Source organism: Eurytemora carolleeae, unplaced genomic scaffold, assembly GCF_000591075.1.
Source record: "Eurytemora carolleeae unplaced genomic scaffold, Eaff_2.0 scaffold958, whole genome shotgun sequence".
Classification (NCBI taxonomy): domain Eukaryota; kingdom Metazoa; phylum Arthropoda; class Copepoda; order Calanoida; family Temoridae; genus Eurytemora; species Eurytemora carolleeae.
In genome coordinates, this window is record NW_019396845.1 from 29,266 (window position 1) to 45,934 (window position 16,669).

General features: G+C 39.0%; 1 protein-coding gene across 2 annotated transcripts in view; it reads left to right on the forward strand.

The window, feature by feature from the left end:
• Positions 1-16,669, forward strand: part of LOC111709337 (uncharacterized) — a 67,081-nt gene that overhangs the window by 17,038 nt on the left and 33,374 nt on the right. The gene's annotated exons all lie outside the window — the stretch shown is intronic.

Below are 16,669 nucleotides of genomic sequence, written 5' to 3' on the forward strand. Positions count from 1 at the left end.
GGTGCTACTTCAGTATTCCCTCCAGACATTGCTGATATCAACAGAGAAGGCAACGATAACATATTTGCTTTTTTAAAAGGCAGCTCATTATGTCGCCCTAGCCCGAATGCACAAAAAGACAAATATGCGTCTCTTGGCTACATTCGGGCTATGAAGATCCAGAGTCTTTATCAAAGCTTTGATAGACTCTGGAAACCTCTTCGTCGACAGAATGAGTGAGAGGCTAGCCAAACTACTAAATATCAAATATAAACCATGTACAAATAAAGCTGGTACGGCTGTTGGGAACCAGAAAGTGCATGTGTTGGGTCTTGCAGATCCATTTGATTTAGCATTAGAAGGTTTAGAGGATCCAATTAAAATTCAACCTTATGTAATTTGTTCTTTAAGTCATGATTTAAATCTTGGAGAACATTTTTTACAAAGGTTTAAAGCAGGATTAAAATTTGAGGGAAATAAAGTGACCTTAAATTTAAATAATCAAAGCTTGGAATTAGTAAGCAGGTCTAAACGGCTAATTAGGAACTCTAAAGGTCAAAGATTTATTAGTGTTATGGAGAAAGATAAAGAGTGTAGAAATAATATTACCTCTACACCTGAGTGTAATCCTAATTGTATTGAAGTTGATGATACTGCATTTTCGGTAGAAACGGTGCATAAAACCGTGTTACGTAAAAATACATTAACATTTGTTGAAGTATATACTAAGATGCAAATATTGGATTCTTTAAGTGCAAGGAAAATAATACATATTTGAATTCAAACCAACTTTTGCCTTTGAATGGTATGTTTAAATGTGATAAAAATAATTTTTTTGACCCAATATTAAACATGGGGGATAGAAACACAATTTTACAGTTAAAAAAAAAGGATTGGAAATGTGTTCAAAGGCAGAAATCAATCAATAAACTAATCAATCAATCAATACACTAAGTCATAAACCTGTAAAGGAATTGTCTAAGGAAGAAGTTCAAGAAAGAAGAACTTTTCTAAAAGATCAATAAGATGTCAGGAATATGATGCTAAATCAAGATCAACAGGAACAAGTTATAGATCTATTTAAGACACATTTCGACACTGTGTCAGTTAGCAGTGAAGATTATGGTTCATCTGACCTATTACAGTTCCATATAACCCTTCTACCTGGCTCTCATCCTGTGCAAGCTCGTTGCAGGCCATAAAATCCACTACAAGACCAAGACTTAAAAATTCAACTTGATGAGTGGTTGGCAAGTGACGTAATTGAACCTTCTGTCTCTCCAAGGGGGTCGGCGCTTGTCCCCTGCAAGAAAAAAGGGACAAGTCGTCTTCGATGGTTTGTGGACTTTAAGCCGATCAATGATCGGACGATCAAGGATTCTTACCCTCTTCCATACATAGAGACCAACCTACATAAGTTAGCTGGAGCAAAGATCTTTAGTTCGCTAGATTTGGCCTGTGCTTTTCATTCTTTGACGATTAGCCCTGCAAGTCGAGACTCCACTTCCTTTGTTTCACCCTTTGGCACTTACAGGTTCAAGAGATTGCCCTTTGGACTCTCTAATTCACCTAGTGCTTACTGTAGGTTAGTGCAACTGGTGTTATCCAAACTACCACCTGGGTTCCCCATTGCCTATCCTGATGACATCCTGATTTACTCCGACAATGTGAGTGATCATATGCGTCATCTGGAAGCTGTACTAAGAATCCATGCTGAAGTAGCTATGAAGATCAACCTCAGCAAGACTAAGATCTTCAGAGATCAAGTCACTTATCTGGGTGACCTGGTTAGTCATCAAGGGGTCAAAATGATCCCTGACTACATTTCTAAGATTCAACTCTGGCCTCTTCCTAAAACAGAAAAAGAGTTCATCAGTTTTCTGGGGTTTACCTCATACTACCGTGCATTTATACCCAAATATGCAGAAGTAGTAGCCCCTTTGAACAAATATAGAAATGAGTAAAACTTGGAATCAAACCCTGATAAAATCTCTAGGATTAATCAACTTAAGGGACTGTTTCAGGCACAGCCAATAAGGGCATACCCAGATTATAGAGTTTGTCTCTCTCTCTTTCTGTCGACCATCCATGTTTATATAGATGAAACGTTATCTAGGAACCTCAATGATCCTAGTTATTACATTTCATAAAATATGCTGCCTCAATACTTAAGAGCTAACATAATTGCTTTTTGGCTTAAAAGATACTCACGATGAACCATCAATGTTCATATTTAGTATATTTCTTAATTATTACGCTCCTTCGGACACCCTGCTAATGAAGCCTCAATATTATTAAAGACGAACCATCAATGTTCGCATTTAGTAGATTTCTTAACCCTATCTCTGCTGGGGTACTTGAAAACCAGGATATGCTGGGGGGAGGTCAATTTGACCCCCCTCTCTAAATCCCATGTTTGATGTCCAAATATGACAAATGATACATCATTAGAAAGCTCTTGTGCTCTACTTTTAGAATCTGCAAAAAAATTTGCAAATTTGCAAAAATTGAATTTTTTATCGCAAAATCCAGTTACATAGTAAAAATGTGTGCAAAAAAAAATTTGTCAAAAAAATGAAAAATTATACATTTTTGAAAAGCCCTTGACCATGCCATTTCAAATATGCAAAAATTTTTGCAAAATTTTAAATAACATGATTTTTAATCAAGAAAAACTAAAAATGTGCAAATTTCCTTTGACATGTTGTTTGCAAAAAATTTGAAATTTTTTTTTCACAAAACTTGTGCAATTTGTTTCCTTTTGTCAAAGGCTTTCCAAAAAGCTAAATTTTATCAAAATCTGATAAGTGGAAGTGGGCCAAAACAAAGATTTAGTTTGTTACAGGAAAAAGCAGTCATTCAGGCAGTGTGCCTGAGGACTCAGGCAGTTAGTATTAAAGCCCTGTTTTAGGCCTAAAGGGAGGGCTATGGGTATGTAAGAAAAGTCAGAAAATTTCAACAGCCTCAGACCAATACTTTTTGAGTTATGTAAAAAAAACTACAGGGGGGGGGTCAAATTGACCCCCCCCCAGTGGGAATAGGGTTAATTATTATGTTCCTTCATATACTTCTTAATTATTGTGTTCCTTCTTTCACCTTGCTTATGAAGCCTCAATATTAACGAATTAACATATGTTCGCTTAAAATGTAGCCTCAATATTAACGAGGAACGGTTAATGTTCCTCGTTATGAAGCTCACAATAATTTTCTTTAATGTAAAAATGGAAACTCGCTCCTGTGTATGTTTATGTGAAAGCATGCACACTGTTAATTGTAGCATTTTCCAATAAGAGATAACACACACTGTGTTTGTAGTATCTCCCAGTCAGATTTCATAAAAGTATGCTATCCTTTAATATATAATGTAGTTTTTTGTCTCGAACTGCTGCTTTACCAATACTTGAATATAAATTTACCAGCAATCCAGACATGAAAAAACGAAAATAAATGTATCTGTTAAAATTAAATTTCGACCTTATGGATTTATAATTGTATGTACATGAAAATATTGTAAGAAAGTTTTGTGTTAAATCCATATTAACAATCTTGTAAACTATAATGATACGTAAATAAATATCTAGATTTTAAAAAAAGATTACAACTCTAAAGAACCTTTTATCCTAGATACTGATTTCTCAGGAGTAGCAGCTGGAGGAATCCTTTTCCTGGTTCAAAGTGGAAAGGAAAAATTCATCGGCTGCTTCTCCAAGTCCCTTGACACAGCTCAGAGACAGTATCCAGCCCCTAAAGTGGAGCTACTGGCTGTTATTTTAGGGCCCCCGCTCAAAAGGTGGACGCTGCAATATTTGAAATTAATATATCTAGAAACCGGATTACAGGGGTCACCCCTTACTATGCAATGTAGGGACGGAACCCCCGGGTCCCCCTAGATGTATTCTTCCCAGATAATCACATACAGGGTGTCTTAAGTTGGGCTAACTTTGTGTTAAATCTATCAAAACATATTGAAGTTATACATGAAGAAATGATGGAGCATGAGCAATTATGCATACCAGTGTCCACAGAGATTAAGATACCCGAGGAAGTTCAAACATAACCCTGGGAGACACAGTATATTATATGTCACCCAGAGGTGTGATTAATTTATCCAAGAAATTAACTTTGAGATGGACGGGGCCTTATAAGGTGATAAGGACCCCTACTGAATCATTATCTGTGATCAATCCTATTGGTAACAGGGCTGTAAACAAACGTGAGTTACATGTCCTGACCTTTAGACTGCGAAAAATAAACCCAGCTTATTATAAGCCGGTCAATGAGCAGATAGATTTAGATCAGTTATTTGATGAAGATAACGAAGATAATGAAGTCCAAATTTCAATGGATAATGAGTTAGATGCTTCTGATGTACATATAGAAAAACAGACAGAAGTATTTATAGACTCATCTGAGGACGAGGAGGATTATGTTCCCCAGGGTGTAATAAAGACCTCTGATAAATTAGATACACCTAGGTATATATCCCCTCAACCATTTCCTCAAATTTCTACTAATAACCCTCCAATCCTACAACCTAACCAGATTAAGTTAGAAAATGATGCTGAAGACAGCTTACCTCAAGGTGGGTCGACCTCCACAGAAATTACAGTGTGACCTCCTGCAGAGAAGAGGAAATATAACCGTAGAGAGTTGCCCCCTCCACATGAAGGACAGGGAGGAGCTCGGTGGGAAGCATTCTCCATAGCCACGAATTATTTTCAACAAAACCTGAATATGACAAAGAAATAATTTTCTTATGGAGTGCAGTATATTTGTTCAATTAACAATCATTAAATAAAAATATTTTTAATAATTGTAATGTTTGAATAAATGATAAAACACTTTGACTAATATTTTCTATGATGTGTATGTTTAAATGATCATGTACATGTCTAAGATAGTTAGGAAAAGTTAGGAAGTGTTAAGATGACAGACGGACTAAAACTTTAAATTGACTTCTTATTTGAAATGGCATAAAATTTAGAAAATGATAGAATAATAATTTTGTGTAATTTCAGGTAGCTGCAGGCGTAAGAAAAATATGAAGAAACTTCAACAAGGAGCCAGTTTAACAGTTCAGTCAAACTCAAAACAATTTTACAGTACCTGCTGGTTATATGCTGGTACCTCAGAAAGTTTTAAGCTGAGTACTTATCCAAACTCTAACCCAAGCTCTGTTTATGGAAAGAATTACTCCCGTAACCAGAAGAAGAGGGAGCAGTTGGCTGCTAGTGGAGTACTAAATCCAGTCCTGAATTTAACTCCCAGCCCAACTCCAGCTGCAATAATGGGACTGAGCCAGTCCTGTAGTGGCTCAACCAGCCAGACAGGCTGCGGCCAAGGCAATGTCTGGCCTAGATGCTCAACAGGGAAGCAGAGCAGAAGATGGAGCTGCTCAGAACTCCCCTGGGTATCATACTACTGAGTAGGCCCAGCTCCGGACAACAGGTTAGCTCTCCAAGGTCAGAGCAACATCTCAGCTGAGCTACTCTTAAATGATCTTAAGAAGCTGAACAGTTATTTGTAAAGGGTGTTAGCCTCAACCAACCCAGGCGCGGATTTTGATGTCGTCAAAATGTGGAGGACAAGATTGTTACCCTCCGCTCAGAGGACATCATAACTATGCTGGAGAATGTAGCTAACTCAGGGGCCTATGCAATATTAAGGAGAATCTTGAACGTCCTTGATAATTGCGGTCAGCTGGCAGCCAGGCTCCCTCACAGTGTGGTTGGCTCTTGCTACAAATTTTATAATAGCAATAATGTTGAGCCAGGCACAATCCTGGACATATACAACTTGTGTATGTCAAACAGGTACCACAGGGCGTTGAACAAGTTGGTCACTTATGTACAGCACCCACACATTCCTATGCTAGGTGTAAATCAGATTAATTCACTGATTAAAAACACCGGATTGAGCCTCCATAAGTTCACAGGCTTTGCTCAAGTTGAAGGCCATGTAGAGCAAGAGAAGGCTAAGGATGTTAATTATCCTTCACAACTAGACCTTTTGGGTCTCTGCGGGCAACAAATCCAATTCCCAGAAATGACACATGGGCAGATCACCTATGATGAGTTCAATGTTTACTGTACTGGTGCAAAAATTACCATTAACGGTGAACAGCATGAACGAATGTTAGAACTCAAAACGGTCACTATAACAATGTCAGAAGTCGACCTTGAGATCTCCCCAAGCAGAATCATAGACCTTCAGAACAATGTTGAATTAGAAAAATGTTGTATTGAGAATATGAAATGCTTAATGAGCATAGACACATACCTAGTATTGGAGAAACCAAACCGCTGCAAACTAGCTAAAATCAGAAGCCTGGTTGTCAGCCAGCTTCAGTTGACCCATAAGGGAAAATCTGAATTTTATCTATTTAATGAGGAAATGCTCCCATTGTCACTGCCTCAGCTTCAGAGGACGGAGAGGTTGCTGAGGACACAGCAGAGGATGAGGATGATGGTGATGTACTGGAGGATATCTTGGAGATACTGCAGGAAGTCCTGAATAACTAGGAGGAACTTCATAAGGAGGTTAAAGACCTCCGGCGTCCCACTCCTGGGGGTGCAAGCTCCCCACAGCCCCCTGTAGTCCCTCATATTGATGTATGGGACACAGGGAGGGCTTGGGAGCGAGAGTACAACTTGTACCCAAACTCAAGCAGAGATGAGATCCGAACAAGGTTGTCCAACCAGGTGGTAGATCTGCTCCGGATCATGTGGGAGCGGGTCAGCCAGCACACCTGGAATGAAAGAGATAGAGATCTGATTGATGGGCTGAATAATATATCAGTCATGCACACAAGACTTGGTAGATTAACCAAGAAAGTGCTCAAAGATCCAGCTAAAGGGATTATGGCTGATAATTAAACCATCTATTTGTCTCTATATATGGTGATTATGTATACATTTATGATTATATGTAAATAAATGTGAGTAATCTAATGAGAGCATATTTATTACTTTAGGTGTTAATTAATGCAATGGCAAGTAATTGTCTAAAGGTTTGACCCGTATAATGGAGATAGCCCGATGTGCAATGTTATCAGGTTGCAAAGATAAGTAATTGTATAAAGGTTTGACCGTATAATGGAGATAGCCCGATGTGCAATGTTATCAGGTTACAAAGATAAGTAATCGTATAAAGGTTTGATTCGCATGATGGAGATAACCCGAAGTATGATGTTATCTATTAGCAAAGATAATTGATCACAAAAAAGTTAGATAACTTGAGGTGTGATCGTATCAAAGTTGCTAGCTTAAGTTGCTACTTTGCTAATCAAATATTCTGCAAGACTGTTTTACAATTTATTATTATTATTTTTATACAAACACGAATAAACTAAAAATACTATACGTTCGATGAAAAGAATAATAGTCAGTGGAAGATGGATGCTCAGGATATTCTTCCACCTCTCATTGATGGGTTGGTTAACAACTAACTCATTTCTCTCAGGATTCCCTCCACCTTCGCCTAGATCTTAACCCTAGCTCCCCCGGCTGATCGGGCCGACTCTGTTGCACCCCACCCTCCAAAATAACAGACAGCGTTGCTTGGGTTATATTTAAATCTGTTTGGCTTGTTTGAATTATCACGTAAACACAACTAAAACCGTTATGATTCCAAAGTCTGCACAAGGTCTACAAGGGGTGGGGGGGGGGGCATGATACCCCTAGATAACTATGATCGCAGTGATCTTAAGATCCCTTGAATCGCTGATCGTAAAAGATCTACAAAATCACACATTGTTACATCCCTTCCTTGATCTTTTATGATCAGCAACCTTTTTGATCACTTTCTCACAATAAGATGAGACTTTTGAACTCCTGAAACGTCTTTTATCCGCCTTTCTCTATGATGAAAGGTTTAGCAGGGAACTAACCATACTTTATTCTCGAGCTATTATAGCCAGTTTTGCTGAGTCGAAATAATGTCTTTACTACCCAACAAGTGAAAGTCAGAGCTGCAACTGCTCAGGCCCCAGCCATAGCTTGGCTGAGGATATGCAAGGTTGGAGCTACGGTTACTCTTACAAAATAACCATAACCTCCCTTCAGACTCCACTCTGTCTCTTCTTCTGTGAACCTCTGTTTACTGGAGCCTTGTGTGCTGTCTAGGGCTAGTTGTGGGAGGATGTCCTCCGCGCTGGCCTGCCTTACTAGGACTGCCAGCATGCCCACAAAGAGCAACTGGCTTACTCCCGTACTCCTCCTTCTCTGGTACTGATCTGCCCATTATCGTTCCTCACCATCAGGCTGACCAGCTTCCCCAAACTCTCGCCTCTCTTCATCTGAACAAAGATATCATTATTATGGTTAATCATGTAAATTGCAGGTGAACGTAGCACTCCCGCCCTTGGGGAAAATTTAGAAGCAAAAAGATTTTTCTCAACAATAGTGTTAAACAAGATCGGAAAAACTGACTTGCCAAGGTTTTTCAACTAAATAAACCTATGCCCCTTGCCCAGGGTGGAGTGTTACAGAATTTTTCACTTTTGCAATTTTTGAGTTTTGACCTGAAACTGTACTAATTCCTTCCTTAACTTTTTGACTACTCCTATCTGCTTCATCTTCAGTATCACTCCAACTACTTTCATCTGCCTCCTGTACATAACTGCCTCCACCCGCTACTTCATACCTAGTCCTGATACCTTTCCAGGGATGCAGCCCTTGTCCTAGTGGATCCGGAGCACTCTCTTGATTGGCTTCTTCTACTCATTTACAGTACGAAAATGTACGTAAAAAACCTGCAAATTTTACGCAAAATATACCAACTTTTACGAGATTTTACGAGATTTTATTCGAAAATTTTACGTAAAAAAAGTATCGTTTTTACGTAAAATTTATGTATTTCATTTACGTAAATTTTACTAATTTTGACCCAAAAATACGTATAATTTTCGAATTATTTTCGAAATTTGGTAAATAGGGTCAATGGTGCTGTAGAGTCCAGCCTCTGAGCCCAGCTCTCCTTGAGTGCTGCCTTCAGTGACTTCAGGGATGGTGCTATTGATGATCTTGCTACTCTCTTGGATTTGGGGGTTTCTTGTAACTTGAACCCTGCGCTGTATCTGTCTGTAGGGATTGATCTCCTACTGGACCTTCTCCTGGTTGCTTCAGTAGTGGTGCTGCCATCTAACGGCCTTAACTCCTCAGCAATATCAGCAGACCTGGCTGCCTGAGCAGTTTAGGGTGAAGGGGTATTTATTTCCTCTGGTATTTCCCTCCCTCCCCTAGTTTCCTGTTCTTCTTGTTTTCTGGCAGGGGTGTTTATTTCTATAGGTTCAACATCCCCCTCCCCTGGTTCATTAATGTCTTCATTCTCTGGTCTTCTTGGTTCTGGAGTTTTTTCAGGTTCTGGCTCTGGGATAAGGTTGGCCGCCGACCCCGTAACTCCGTCATCTTCTGCTGGTGAGTCTTGTAGCATCTATACAAGCAGCTCATCTTCTACTTGGAAATGAGTATCAAATAATTCCTCGGGGCTGCTACCATTGGACTGAGCTGAGCCAGGTGACTGGATAAATGACTGGAAACTTGCTGCAATGCTTGAGCCTGACAAGTTCTGAGGAATTACAGGGGGCTCTGACGAGATGCTGGATGATGAATTTCAGAATTTTAAGAATGAAATTTGTCAATAACTTCGGCATCGAGTTGTCTTGCTGGAAGCTCGCTATTCTGACAACTCCTCTGCTAAATCTTTTACTGCTTCAGCTGGTAGTCTGGGGAGTTTAAATAGAGGATCAACATCTATCTGTCCCATTTTCTTTGCCAGCCTAATCTTGGAACGATGGGCAACATAGGTCTGTGGATTCTTCACCTCGTACTCCTTCACTTCAATCTTCGCGTTATTGATGATTTTTGTAACCATCACAGGGCCTGACCACTGGAGCTGCAATTTTTGGGAGTTGCCCTGGGGGGGGGGGGGGGGCGGCACAATACATGCAGTTCCCTACACATATTTCATCCTGTGGTTTCTTGTAAGACCGGAACTGTCTCCTGATCCTAACGTCTTCTGAAGCTCTCATAAGATCAAGGATGTAATCTTTTTTTAACAAATTTCGACAATAAAGGCAAATGAGGGATATTTAATTCTCTTCCAAGAAAAATTCTACCAGGGGAGGAATTAGTAGAATAATGTTGGGTTGCATTGTAAGCCAAGATCAATGTTGGAAGGGATTTTTCCCAGTCATATTCCCCATTTGCCTTTTTTGCTCTCAAAAGTGCCCACAAAGTTCTATGAAATCTTTCTACAGGGTTAGATTGATGATTGTGACTGTAACCAATTTTAATATTTACATCTAAACTGTTCAGCAGGGTTTTAAGTAAAGCATTATCAAATTCTTTTCCTTGATCCATCCAAATTATTGCTGGTGCTCCGTACAGTCTAATCCAGTTGGTCATGATCGCGTTCACAACTGACCAAGCTGACTTGTCCGGTAGAGGCACTGCTGGAACATATCTAGAAAATTGGTCTAGAATTACCTTGTTCACGATGATACACCGGTTATCGTGCGGGTCCACTTGTTTAAGGTTTACCTGTTCTCTGTGTAGACACCTGGGACAATCAGTCACAAAGACTGCTGTATCCGCTCTCCACCCTGGCCTATAGAAGTGTTCTTTTACCTGTTGTGTAGTTCGTTGTACACCCCAGTGTTCACGGACATGTACAGCAAGCAGGGCTTGGTACCTGTGCGAGGGTGGGATGACAATTCTCATCCGAGGATTTGAGTCAAATTCGTTTTCGAGGAGGTATACTAACCTGGTAGAGTTCGTTGTCTTTGTGTCGGTCAGCCTGAGTTGCTTTCTTACCGTGTACAGTTGTAGTACATCCTCATGTACTGTGTCAAAACCCGAGGTGTCGATTTTGTTTTCGTCAATTTTACCTGTTTTCGTGTTGAACCAGGATTTTACCATTTGTAGTAAACTGTCCTCATTCTGTGCTTTCTCCAGGTCCACCTGGTCTATAAGGATTTTACCTTGAAAAGTCCTTTTTAAGGGGGGTTCACTCCCTTTGTCTGCACAGGCCCCTGACAGATGCCAAGGTGGTTGAACTATGGTACATATCTTACCTTGACATGAGGGGGGTAAATATTCTGAACTTGAGCAATTATTCATTTCTGACACGTTTACCTGTTGCATTTCAATCAAATTCGGCTTTGCACCAATTTTTAATTGTTTCCAGGGTAAGGGGAACATGTCCTGGTTACCTTGTGTAATTGAGTCCTTGTCAGAGGGGGGGGGGTCATCCATATGTGTAGCTCTGGAGATCAAGTGTGCAATTTTACGTCTTTCATGACGTAAAAAGAGCCAAAACCTCTACACAAAATTTACGTAAAAATGCGAAAAGTGACGCTTAAATTGCGCTCTTTTTGCGCAATTTGGCTATCTGGGTGGGAGAGATAAATTTTTTAAAACAACAGCTGAGCCTGAAAAGATGGTTGACAGATTATTAAACCTAATCTTAACTTCTAACTGTCCTACTGTTTGCATCGTCGAGTTTGAGCTAGCCCCATTTGCTGAGCTCAAATCCGACGGGATTAGGTCACTAATTCTACCTTGCATGTTGTTAGTAAAAAAATCTTCACTGATAGCGACGCCTGTTGGAATAAGAGCGCCAGTATCTATGAGAATTTTTGTATTTATAAAATATCTACCTGTACATTCCATGTCCATTGCAGTGTTGCCAACCACCCGAATCTTTAGGCCCAAAACGAGAAAACAGCCCGAATGAAATTGCGTTGGGCCTAAGGAAATTGTGGGCCTAATTTTGGGCCGAATGAAAATTGTTGATCTTAATTGGTAAAGAAAACAGCCAGGCATTGTTTGGATAAAGTAAGAATAAAATTACTTCATGAGTTTTAGAATTTTTCACAGACCTCATATATCAAGGTTGATTATAGTAAACTAAAGTTTAAAACATGGAGATGTCTGAACCTATTCCCTTGGGTAGAAACTGGAACAAATTATGGATTCTATACAAATGAATATTATAATTTATTAGCTTTCAGGTCGCTTCGTGCCAATCTATATCAATTAAGAACATTTTCTCTTTGTTTTATATATATATTATATATATAAAACAATACAAAAAAGTTGCAGATTTTGTAAAAAAAAATGTGTGCATTTAAAAAATTTTAATGGAAATTGAATGTGGTTGCAGAGGCTGATTTTCTATTCAGATATTTATGCTGGAATTAAAAGTCGCAGTAAATTAGGTATTTTGGTAAAATATTTAAAATTAGGCCCAAAAATTTGCTTTCAAAAATTTGGGGGGCTTTGCCCCCCAATTTCTGTTGTTGTTGGGGGGCTTTGCCCCAAATTCTAAAATATGGGCCTAAAGATTGGATTTTTGGCCTAATTGTAGCCTCTCTCCGGCCTAGACCCCTCTTTTGGAGTTGGCAACACTGGTCCATTGATATAGCACCCTCAAGGAACGAAGTTGCTTCAATCATATTGATGTCAGACCTCTTTGGCTTCTGACTGAACTGGAAGAATTTGAAGAGCCCCTCCACACTATGATATTTGCTCTTGCACTTGACACAGTATGTTGGCTGTCCACTTTTTGCGCAATCTGAGTGCTTATGCTGTCCCCCGCAGTACTGACAAAACAGGGCTTTGCAATTCACGCATAAAATGACCAGTGCTGCATTTATAACATGTGGGCTGTTTGACCTCTTTTTGCTGGATAGCATTAACATTTTGCTGAGGATTTGTGCTGCGAACCCTCTGCTGGAACTGAATAATTGAGTCACACAACGTTGCCCATTGGAAGGGAAGAGTGACTACAATGGATGCAGTCAGCTTTGCCAACTCTGTAGAATTAAAACCCTCACAAATCTTTTTGAGCAAGAGAGACGCCTGGGACATGGTCCAGCCTGAACTAGGTCCCCAGGCATCTTCAGCAGTATCCCTCCACCTATGGAGGAAGACTTGAACACTCTCCATACTGGTCTGACTCAACCCTTTATATATCTCCAGCATCGCCTGATCCCTGCTGACAGGACTGTGGACCACGGTGGTTATAAGCTGCAACAGGTTCAGGTACAAGTAGGTGTCAGCTCTAGCTTCTGTTCCAGCATCCAGTGCCAAAAGACGTTGTTTCAAACTGAGGGAACAACTGTTATAGGCAATTGCAATTTTACCAACACGGCTAGTGACAAAATATTTGTCGAAGACATCTGTATAGTAAGCATTCCAGAACTTCAGGGACTTGGTGGAGAAATCTTGTGCTTTCAAACTCTCCACTACTTTGGAATTAATCTTGATTTCAGTTTCCGTGAACTTGTCCCAGGGCATCTGGGCTGTTGTTTTGTCGTCCGGAATACTTTGCGACTTGAGTAACTTGGCAATTTGTGTTTTATCATCCTCCTTTGCCAGAGTTATCCTTGCTTCGTTGTTCAACGTATTTGTTAACGTTCTTTTAACATACTCTTCGATGTCTGGAAGCTCTTCGACAGCATCTTGAAATATCTCGAGCTGCAAGGCTACAGGATCTTTCGAGGCCGGTGCAGAAAAGCCTCGCGGAGCCATCTGAGAAACCAATCTGGTCTTCCCCCCTGCCCTGATGGTCCCCGAGCTTCGTCTTCCACACTATAAAACAACATTAATGTAGGGGCTAATAAAAAATTGAAAACGCGGAAACATTTTGTTTGTCTGCCTCCCTAACATTACAACTAACTAACTTTTGTCAAATCTAACTTTCGTCGGTCCGTCTGAAATATTAGAGCTTGATGAAAATAACTGCGCCATACTCATATAAAAATTTCAAAAAATAATTTAAATATAATTTTATCTTAAATTAACTAGTTAGACGTATATAAATCTAAGTGTAACAGGTAACTGAGAGAAAGGTTTGAGTTGACGTCTATTTTCAATGCTTCAAAACACGCAAGCTCACCGTGATAGTACTATCGCATTTCAGCTAGGGTGGACTGAAATACAACAGAAGTATTTCGCGGAATATTATCAAAAATGAGTGTTGTTTACGGGAATCCAATTTTTCAACTTGTCACCATCTTGTAAATGCTAAAAATTCAATGCAACAACTCGAATTATCAAATATTCTGCGAGACGGTTTTACAATTTATTATTATTATTTTTATACAAACACGAATAAACTAAAAATACTATACAATCGATGAAAAGAATATTAGTCAGTGGAAGATGGATGCTCAGGATATTCTTCCACCTCTCATCCAACGGGTTGGTTAACAACTAACTCATTTCTCTCAGGATTCCCTCCACCTTCGCCTAGATCTTAACCCTAGCTCCCCCGGCTGATCGGGCTGACTCTGTTGCACCCCACCCTCCAAAATAACGAACGGCGTCGCTTGGGTTATATTTAGATCTGTTTGGCTTGTTTGAATTATCAGGTAAACACAACTAAAACCGTTATAATTCCAAAGTCTGTACAAGGGGTGGGGGGGGCATGATACCCCTAGATAACCATGATCGCAGCGATCTTAAGATCCCTTGAATCGCTGATTGTAAAAGATCAACAAAATCGCAACATCATTACACTACTTTGCTACTTTGCTAATTTTGGTTGTAAAATATTACAAACTCTAACTCCCAAGCCCTCCCTGTGTCCCATACATCAATACGAGGGACTACAGGGGGCTGTTGGGAGCCTGCACCCCCAGGAGTGGGGCGCCGGAGGTCTGTAACCTCCTTATGAAGATCCTCCAAGTTATTCAGGACGTTTTGCAGTATCTCCAATATGTCCTCCATCACATCTCTATCATCCTCGTCCTCCGCTACATCCTCAGCTACATCTCCTTCTTCTGAAGCTGGGGCAGTGACAATGGGATCATTCCCACTGACTAGAGGAGCAAGGTCTACAGAATCAACTCCGTCTTCATCCAATTCGTCTTCCACAACATAAGCTGGGTTGCGGACTATAACAGGTACTTGGTTCATCTTCTTCCGGGTAGCTCGTTCAAGTGGGTTCTCGCTGTATGTTGTACAAGTCCCGGAACAATAGTGGCAGACTGACGTGTATGGTTACGTGTCTACTCTTCTAAGGTTTGGGCTGTACTGACTGCTCTGGCATCTGTTGTATTTAAGGGACTGTTCACTCTTATCAAGAACAGTCTAGGATACAACACTACACTATACTTTAGTTTCTGAAAGATGAGCAGAGACACCAAGTGTTGTTATTTTGCAATTAAAAATTAAAAATGTAATGTATTCCCTTGATTTCTCATATATATTACACCTGACATTTACAAGAATTAAATCTAGATATTCTGGCATTACTTTACTCATGTTACCACATTTGGAATATGCAAGATCTTGCACTGGTTTCTTTTGAAATGAGCACAAGATGTGAAAATCAACAAGAACTTGACTAGCATTTTTCTGCATTATCTCATATATCTTACAAGTCATATTTACAAGAATTGAAATCTAGATACCTGGCAACACATTGCTTCTGTTTAACACATGCGAGATCTTACACTGGCATCTTTGCTATGATTAATCTTTAAGATTGTAAAAAGGAGCTTTACTTCAAGTAATTTAATCACATAAATTATCAACCTGAATCTAAAACTAAAGAATGCGCGGATTTTAAGTTTTAGGTTAAAAGTTCTGTAAAATAATGAATAGCTACTTAAATATTAAACTTTCTCAATTTTAAATTTGAATTTCCTGGGAAAAATCTGAACCAATCAGAGAAAAGGAGTTACGGAGAATTATTACGTAAGTATCAGTAAGTAGTTGTTTTTTAAATTTCAAATTTTTACGTGACGGAAAACAAAACATATTTCCAGTAATAACTGTATTTTGGGTTTACATGCAAACATTAATTAATTTAAAACGTGAAATTTATTATATCAAGGTATTTTCTTTTAAATATATCATAATTAGTTGAATGCTGCTAACTCAGTTGATTGATGATAGCCAAATAGTGATTGCGGGATTTTAAGATTTTTAGCCTGTGTTTAAATTTTAACTCGTCGATTTAGGTGAGTGAAATATTTGACCACAGGGTTGAATATTTAACCTCACAGTTAAAGTTCAGGTTTAAATTAAGTCATGAACTTAAAATTTAAGTCAAAACTTTTCGTTCTTTAGCTTTAGACTCAGTTCTCTGCAAGCTTTTCTCATTGCAAACCTGTATTTTCCTTGTTGGGTGACTGTTTTCTGTATGCCTGTAAGAGTTTATTTGTATAAGGATTATTTACATCTGCTTCAGACTTGCAGGATATTTACCTCTAACTGTGACTTGGCAACAATAGCCAGTTTTTATGTAAAATTTAATTCTAAAAAGATTTATTTTTGACACACACTGTCTTCCTAAGCACAGTGGCACTGCAAGTTTTGACTTATATGTATCTTTTTCTGAGATCAGTGATTTCCTAACCAATATTAATTGGAGGTCATCCTCTTATGCTTACTGGCACAGCAATTTTCAATGTATAAAAATTTTTTTTCTATATCTTTATGCTATTCAGCAGGAGAGGACAACCTCAATCTAAAAGTGTCAAAAAATTAAAATTTTCTCATTCTTTACATAAGAATTATTAATTACAGAAAGTGTATTAATTATATGAATGCCAAATTGCTTCCTCTTACTGGTCAGCAAGCTTCTAATAAGCTTAATAATTAAGCTTAATAATACTTTCGCTGACATGCAACAGATTTATAAGGCAACTCTTTGATAAAGCTGTGCAATATAGGTT